Source organism: Onychomys torridus, chromosome X (assembly GCF_903995425.1).
Source record: "Onychomys torridus chromosome X, mOncTor1.1, whole genome shotgun sequence".
Taxonomy (NCBI): Eukaryota; Metazoa; Chordata; class Mammalia; order Rodentia; family Cricetidae; genus Onychomys; species Onychomys torridus.
In genome coordinates, this window is record NC_050466.1 from 109,686,606 (window position 1) to 109,694,563 (window position 7,958).

The window sequence follows — 7,958 nt, forward strand, 5'->3', positions numbered from 1 at the left end:
ACCCTTAATACCCATTGCACTAATGGGCATTATGGCATGTTTCAAAGCATTTGGAATGGACATCATAACCTTGGCTTCTCTGTCATTTCCAAGCACTCCAGGGACAGTGAAGGAGGTATGAGGAAGAAGGAAGAAATACATTTTCTAGTGACATGAAATACATAGTAAAGACTGAAAAAAAAAAGCATTTTGTAGGCTCTTCCCAGTGATATCTACAATGAGTAGAAAGGCTTTAAGAAATTTGAGACATGAATCTTACTTTCCAATTGGTGGAAAAGAGTGGAGGAACAGGCAAAAGTTGTTGGCAACATTGCAGCTGTAAGTCAGTATCAAGTGACAGATTTAGAAATAAATTCTAAAGGAGGGCATAGGTATAAAGTGCTACCACAATTGCCACCTTCTTCAAAATAGGCAATCTGATGCCTGAGGTTGATGATTTAGCTCAGCGGTAGAACGCTTGCCTAGCCAGCATAAGGCCCTGGGTTTGGTCCTCAGCTCTGGTTAAAAAAAAAAAAAGAAAAGAAAAGAAAGAAAGAAAGAAATTCTTATTTTCAATGTCACAAATATTGTTAGTTACTATAGATAATATACTACACACTTTACAAAGAGTGAATTTTAGTGTTTTTACCATAAAGGAATACCAAATATTTGAACAGGTAGTTATGCTTACACTGATTTTAACATTTATATATATGTATTATATATAAATATATGTTGTATATATGTGTGTGTTTATGTCCATATACATATGTGTGTATATAATATATATTACATGGTATCTTATAAATATATACATTTTAATGACTTTTTAAAGTGGAGATGAGACATGGATAATTTAATTTTCATCTTGGCAATGACATGGTAAATCAGATGTCAGAATTTATCTATGCTAATCTATAGTATTACTTTGAGGGAGAAGATTTTATTCTGAAAATTGGAGACCTCTGAATATTTTTCTCCTTTGGGAAAAAATATTTTTTAGGTTAAAAACCAAAGCTCCTAGATGGCCATACTGGAGCCATGGGATATACCCTTTAGATTAAGAATTCCTGTACAATTGCATGAGGAATGCAAGTTAAATGAAAGCCTGAGCTTAATACCATATTAAAGTCAGTATAAGTCTGGAGCAGAGATGATTTTTTGAAGGGCCAAAGGAAGGGAGGACCCTATTGGACAAAATAATGTTTCTGTGCCCTTCTGATAAACTTTCTGTTAAGGAATCTTCAGATTAGAGTGCTTCTGTGCATGAACTTGTACCACATTGAACAACACTTTACATGAGAATGGAAGGGAATGGGACTGTAATAATCAACTACATCAAAACATCTAGGTTATTCTATTTCAGAGTCTTTCTTGGTTTCCTGAATATAACCAGTAAGTACTGAGGTAATGCTCCATAAAATATTATTTAGGCGAACTTTGTATTCTGTGTTATATTACTCTGTAGTTATGGTGACAGAGAAGTAGACTTAATTTGCAGGTGAATGGATATTAGAGCAGCAATTTAACTTATAAAATAACTACATATTTGATCATAATAAATATAGATATATATAATAAAATCCAGATTCTGAAGAAGTACTGTATTTCATATAGTTATTCACAAAAGTTAGTACAATAATAGAAGTCTACATTTAAAAGTAAGAGTCTTGCAGTATCAATGAATGTTATTTCAGTTAGAGATGTGAAGAAACATCCATGTATATATTATGAGATGTAGTATGAAATAATTTCAAGTCCTGAAGAAAATAGTTAACATATATTTGTATTGAAGACAAGGGGAATTTCAAATCCTGTGAAAGATAAGTGTGTGTGTGTGTATGTATGTGTGTGTGTGTGTGTGTGTATACACATGCGTATGATCATGCTTTACAACAATTTCTCTAGCAATTTGGTTACCAAATTCACATACATATGTACATATATATTTGTAGTTGGAGTTTTCCTGCCTGGCCCAGTCAGGACAAATCTCTCTTACCCGCCAGTCCCACAGTCGCTCAGACCCAACCAAGAAAGCACACAGAAACTTACATTGTTTAGAAACTGTATGGCCGTGGCAGGCTTCTTGTTATCTGCTTCTTCTATCTTAAATTAACCCATTTCTGTTAGTCTATACTTTGCCACATAGCTTGTGGCTTACCAGTGTCTTTACATGTTGCTTTTCATGGCAGCGGCTGGCAGTGTCTCCCCTAGCCTTCTACTTCCCAGAATTCTCTTCTCTCTTGTCCCACCTATACTTCCTGCCTGGCCACTGGCCAATCAGAACTTTATTTGCACAGAGCAATATCCACAGCACTTCCCCTTTTCTTTTTTTTTTTTAAAGGAAGTTTTTAATGGTGCCCAACGTGTTGGCAAGAGTTTCCACCTAAAACCTGAGAAAAAAGATTTTAAAACAGAGCTAAAAACAGCTTCTTAACTGTCTCTCTCAAGTTAGGGGCACCCTAAGGGTTTGAGCTACTATGGTGGGTTCCTGGCATGTGTGTCTGACCTGCAGTGTGGCAGGAATGAAAAATCTACAAGCAACACTACTCTGCTGCGTGGTGGATTTAGCCTTTGTTAGTTAAAAAAAAGTTTCTGGGCTATGAACTGCTTTGATAGAACTGCTTCTGATAGTTGATGGTACACATGGCTCCAGACCCAGAGCCAGAGCTGGCAGTAAACTGTACAACCGCCATGTTGGAAAGCTGAGGTGGGCGGAGCCAGCAGCCACAGCAACGTTTCAGTCTTACAAAGATGGATATTACACAGAGAATCTGGTTTGTCTTGTCTTTGGGATTTTTAACTGCAGAAAAAGATTTGATCGTGAAAGCTGTTGAGTTAAACAAATATGTAAATTTTAAAGGTACCTTGACTTCAAAATTTGGATATAAGGATATGGTGTTTTGGAAAAGAGTCTCTGCTTTTGTTTCCACAGAAAGCCAGAGGCTGTGGATTTGTTCCAGATTAAGATACATCAGGTTTGATCAGCCAAGACCACCTGAAAGGTCTCCAATGACACCATGGCCCAGATGATCTGACATCCAGAATGGTTTCAAGGCAACTGGCTCAGAGGTTCACCCTAATGGTCTACTCCATAATCCTAAAATTTTCTTTGTGTCCCCATAAGATACAGCGCCCCCTCCAGCAGGAAGTAGTAAGAAAAACTACACCCAAATTCCCAGCTGGCTTTGGAGATGGAATTGTCTCACTCCTTCTCTAAACCCAAGCACACTGTTAAAAGAAAAGGTTAAGAGATTCTTGTGTCCAAAATCAGAAGAGCCCTCTGGTGTGGGACAGAGAAAAACCAATATTTTTCTTTAAAGCAGGTTGATTATAAATGCGATCTCTGTCTAAAGAAGAAAAGGGAATATGATATAGATATAATAGGATAAAAGGGTAGATTAAGGAACTTACTTCTAAAGAGCAACAACTTGTTTAAAATGTTTTTCATTGGTATAGACTTTAGTCTATTGATACAAACGTAAAGTTAATTTTGTTATACTGTGTGCATATTTCTACTCATGTTTAAGGTATTATGTTTGTATAGCTCATTTTAAATTGTAATGGATAATTAAAAATAGATTAATAATTAGTCATCTATGATAATCATACTCATAGCCATGTTACTTAAGTCTTCTACATATACATAGAGATATTTCAGATAGATAGGTAATCTTCAAATACTTCAAAGACCTACAGAATATGGCATTTAAAATGCTTTTAAAATTTAGACTTTCTGGACAGTGAGGCATGTCTGCTCCTGGCAGCACACTTTTACTTCAGAGAGGAGGATGGGCATTGAAGACACTTCATATGGAGTTTATCTTCACCTTGACAAAAATAGCCATTTGGACAAGAAACTGTTCTTGCCTGGAGTGCTTGATCGACTGGACATGCAGGACCCATAGAAAGGTGACCACTAAACTTTGCTTGACAAAATGGTCTTTTAGGTTCCTGCTTTGCAGAGGAAACTGCCAGACATTCTACAGGACACTGAGAGAAGTGATCGAGAGACTCTAGCCCTGTGGGCTGAAGACAAATGCCCCAACTTTACAAAGGAACATTAGGTGACTGTCCAAGCTGCCAGCTGTCTCTGTCTACTCTTGCAAGACTCCCGAAAAATGCTTGCATCCTTCTCCTGGTTTTCAGGTAATATTATATCCTTCTGAGGTCTTTGATGTGGTTGAAGACTAGATATAATTTCCTCAGTTATGATAAAAGATAAGTTAGATATAAAACCTTAGACTCACAAATATAAGATAGATAGGATATATTCTTTAATATTGTAACTGTAATTCTTGCTTGATAATTGTTTTGTTATATGTAATTGTACTATGTAAAAGTTAAAACCTTCCTTAAAAAAAAAAGAAAAGAGGAAGTGCTGTGGATATCGCTCTGTGTAAATAAAGTTCTGATTGGCCAGTGGCCAGGCAGGAAGTATAGGCAGGACAAGAGAGAAGAGAATTCTGGGAAGTAGAAAGTTGGAGACAGACACTGCCAGCTGCCGCCATGAAAAGCAACATGTAAAGACACTGGTAAGCCACAAGCTATGTGGCAAAGTATAGACTAACAGAAATGGGTTAATTTAAGATAGAATAAGTAGATAACAAGAAGCCTGCCACGGCCATACAGTTTCTAAAAAATGTAAGTTTCTGTGTGTTTTCTTGGTTGGGTCTGAGCAACTGTGGGACTGGCGGGTAAAAGAGATTTGTCCAGACTGGGCCAGGCAGGAAAACTCTAGCTACGTATATTCTCTGCTCCACATAGAACCCATAAAATGTTCCTGAAGTGTCTGTTGATTTTTGTTTCTGAATTCATATCAGATGCCTTATTTCTCCCTGCTGAGTGCCTGCTACAATGCCGTGTGGTGATCATTATAGGGCATGCTGAGGAATCAGTTGGCTACTTAACACTAGTAGGGAAATCAGGTCTTCTGGAATACACATTTGCCTAAAGAACACATTAAATATTATCAGTTTATGCAACTTCTGTGTTAAATTCTGTGCCATAAATTCAAACAAAACCAATGTCAGAAATTCATGGTCATTTTGCTGTTCATAAATACTGATTTTCATGTAGCTTTTGGGTATATTTGCATGATGGTGTGATCAATGAAAAAGACATATTCATCTGAAATTTTGATTCTTTTTCTAGAACAAATCTGCAGATAATGAATGCTGGAGAATTAAAAAGTAAACAGGTAAATGAAAATAAGTCAGTGGTAAAGCTATAAAGAATATTTCTACCATTGAAGGTTTGAAAAAATTAATTCCTGCTGGATAAAACCCAAAAACACAGCACCACTGCCTAACTTCTTTGGCACATCATGAAATGACTTTCATGAATAAATTAATTTTTCTTTACATAATGAGTAGTGTTTTGAATATCATTTCAATCATAGATGAGGTAACATTATGAGTCTTAGGAACTATTAGAATAGCTTATAGTCTTTCATGAAGCCTCTCAATATAATTCTAGGTGTACCAAATTTTAGCTTTTGCTACTGATTGTTATATTCTAAAATTCTCAACCTCATGCTCAAAACCATCTATTTTGCTTAATTTTCCTATTTCATTTTATTGAAAGAAATGCCAGTATGGAGAAAACACTGTTAATTTAGTTAATGTGTCTGCATTATAAAAAGATCCACAATAGAAGCTTTCTTATTTTGCAGCACTAATGAACATTTTAGAAGCATTTAGAGCATTTTAGACTTATGAGTTCTACATGAAAGATGAGAAGTTAAATGGAAATATAAAAATAATAGGTATTGTTGCTTACAGAAAGAATTGACTATAATGTAATTAATCAGCCCTAGAAATTAAAAAGAACCATATTTTATTCATTGTAAATCATGAAGAAAAGGAAACATAATTAATAGGTTTTCTGCCCCATTGCCCCCACTGATAGGTTACTCCAACAATGCAGTAAGCCACATTAAGTGAAATTGAAAAAGTATAGCAAGTTTACTGGAGCAAAGGAAGTCTCAGATGAGTTCTTCAGTCCTAGAGATCAAGGCTGGAGAAGCTGCCTACTCAAACTAAAGCAGGTAGATTATATAGGATGTAAGCAAGAGGAAAATAATGTATCTGCCATAAGCTGGGTTTATGCCCAAGTATGGTCAAAAGCTGAACACTTTAGGTGAGGACTTGGGCAGCTGGTAACTTCAAGCAAGGAAGCTGCAATAGCCATCAAGAATGCAGAACTGGGCTTTTTTGTGCCTTCCCTTTGTTTGGATACTCTGAACAGATTGTGAGAGAGAAAGACAGAAATGGGGCTTCCCAGAACATGCAGGGGTGAGCCAGAGGTTCCAACTGAAAAACAATATATATGACATAAATAAAAACTATTTAACATGTACAACCATATCTAACAGATGAACCTTAATATAAAAGTATGAACTGGGCAATGATTCCAAACTTACTTTATTAATGGCCAAAATAAAATATATTTGATATATAAAATATCTGAAATATATAAAATAATTATTTTACATACATATATAGCCAAATATACTTAATAAAAATTTAAATTTAAATTTAAATTTATTTAGCATAAATAAGTAATAATGAGTTATTTTAGAAAAAAATTAAATTACCATACATAATTAATTAGTAGATAACTACCTGTTGAAGCAGTTTAAAATATATATAAACATATTATAAAGACACCAAGCCAAAACTGGAGTGAAAAAATATTTTATAAGTTTATAGCATCATGTCATCTCTATTTATAATTAAAAAATGCATTTAAGGACTAATGTATATTTCACATTATTAATATTTATCATAGTTATTTGTGGACATTCATAGGCAAACTTTAGAATACACAGAGAATATTAAATTAAACAAATATATCAGGAATAAGACTTGAATTTTAAAGATTGAAGTTGAAGTCACACATTATTTAATTCAAGTACGTATTTGTAAAGAGAATCAGTATGAAATTTCACTTCTACAACTTTAAAGAACTACAAACATTAGTAGATGGTACTCATATATTTTAGTCATGAAACCACTTACATTACATATTGATGAAAACATACCATCATAAGTGGAACTTTGCCAGATTTATAAGGTATTACACATTAAGAGTTTCAATTTGAAGGTACAAATGGATAGAGATTTAAAAACTGCATATGAAATGAGAGCAACAGAAGCAACTTTTCTGACAGTCATAAACACAAAAATTAGTTTATAATTGCAATTTCTTAATAAGTAACATGCATCTATTTTTCTTAATTTTAGTTCTCTGTAAAAGGTTGTCCAGACACTAGGAAGTGAGAGCATCCTTTCATTGTCCCTAAAGTAAGTATAAAGGACCATTTACAATACTATGTTTCTATAATGAGGGAAATTTTATATGATCAGCAATTTTATAAAAATGTGTTCAAATTATATGATTTAGACTCAACGTATATTAATATGCAGTGAACAGAACAGCCTAAACCATGAATTTATTTCTAGTATAGTTAGGTCATAATACATACTCATTTATTTCACATAATATGGTAAACACTGGTGCTTGCTTCAGCAGCACATACACTAAAATTGGACCAATACAGAGAAGATTAGCATGGTCCCTGTGCAAGGATGACACACAAATTCATGAAGTGTTCATTTTTGAACTGACTTTTTAGAGCCCATTCCCTGTAGTGGGATACCTTGCTCAGCCTTGATACAATGGGGAAGGACTAGGCTCTCCTTCAACTTGGTATGCCAGATTTATTGACTACCATGGAAGGCCTTACCCACTCTGAGGAGTGGATGGGGGATAGAGTAGGAGGGAGGTGAGGAGGCGGGAGAAAGGGAGGGAAAAGAGGGGCAACTGGGGTTGGTATGTAAAATTTTAAAAAAATGTTAATATATTAAATTTAAAAAAATATGGTAAACACTGACAGACATCTAGAACTGTAATTATAAAATGTAAACATTGTTAATTTTTTTAATGGATTATACATTATTAAAGTCTTGTGTAAG

General features: G+C 34.6%; 1 non-coding gene across 1 annotated transcript; it reads left to right on the top strand.

Annotated features, from left to right (window-relative positions):
- Nucleotides 1-7,499: 7,499 nt before the first annotated feature.
- LOC118574963 lies at nucleotides 7,500-7,603 on the top strand. Its single transcript, XR_004943826.1, has one exon. It is a non-coding gene; the product is annotated as a U6 spliceosomal RNA (small nuclear RNA).
- The last annotated feature ends 355 nt before the right edge of the window (nucleotides 7,604-7,958 follow it).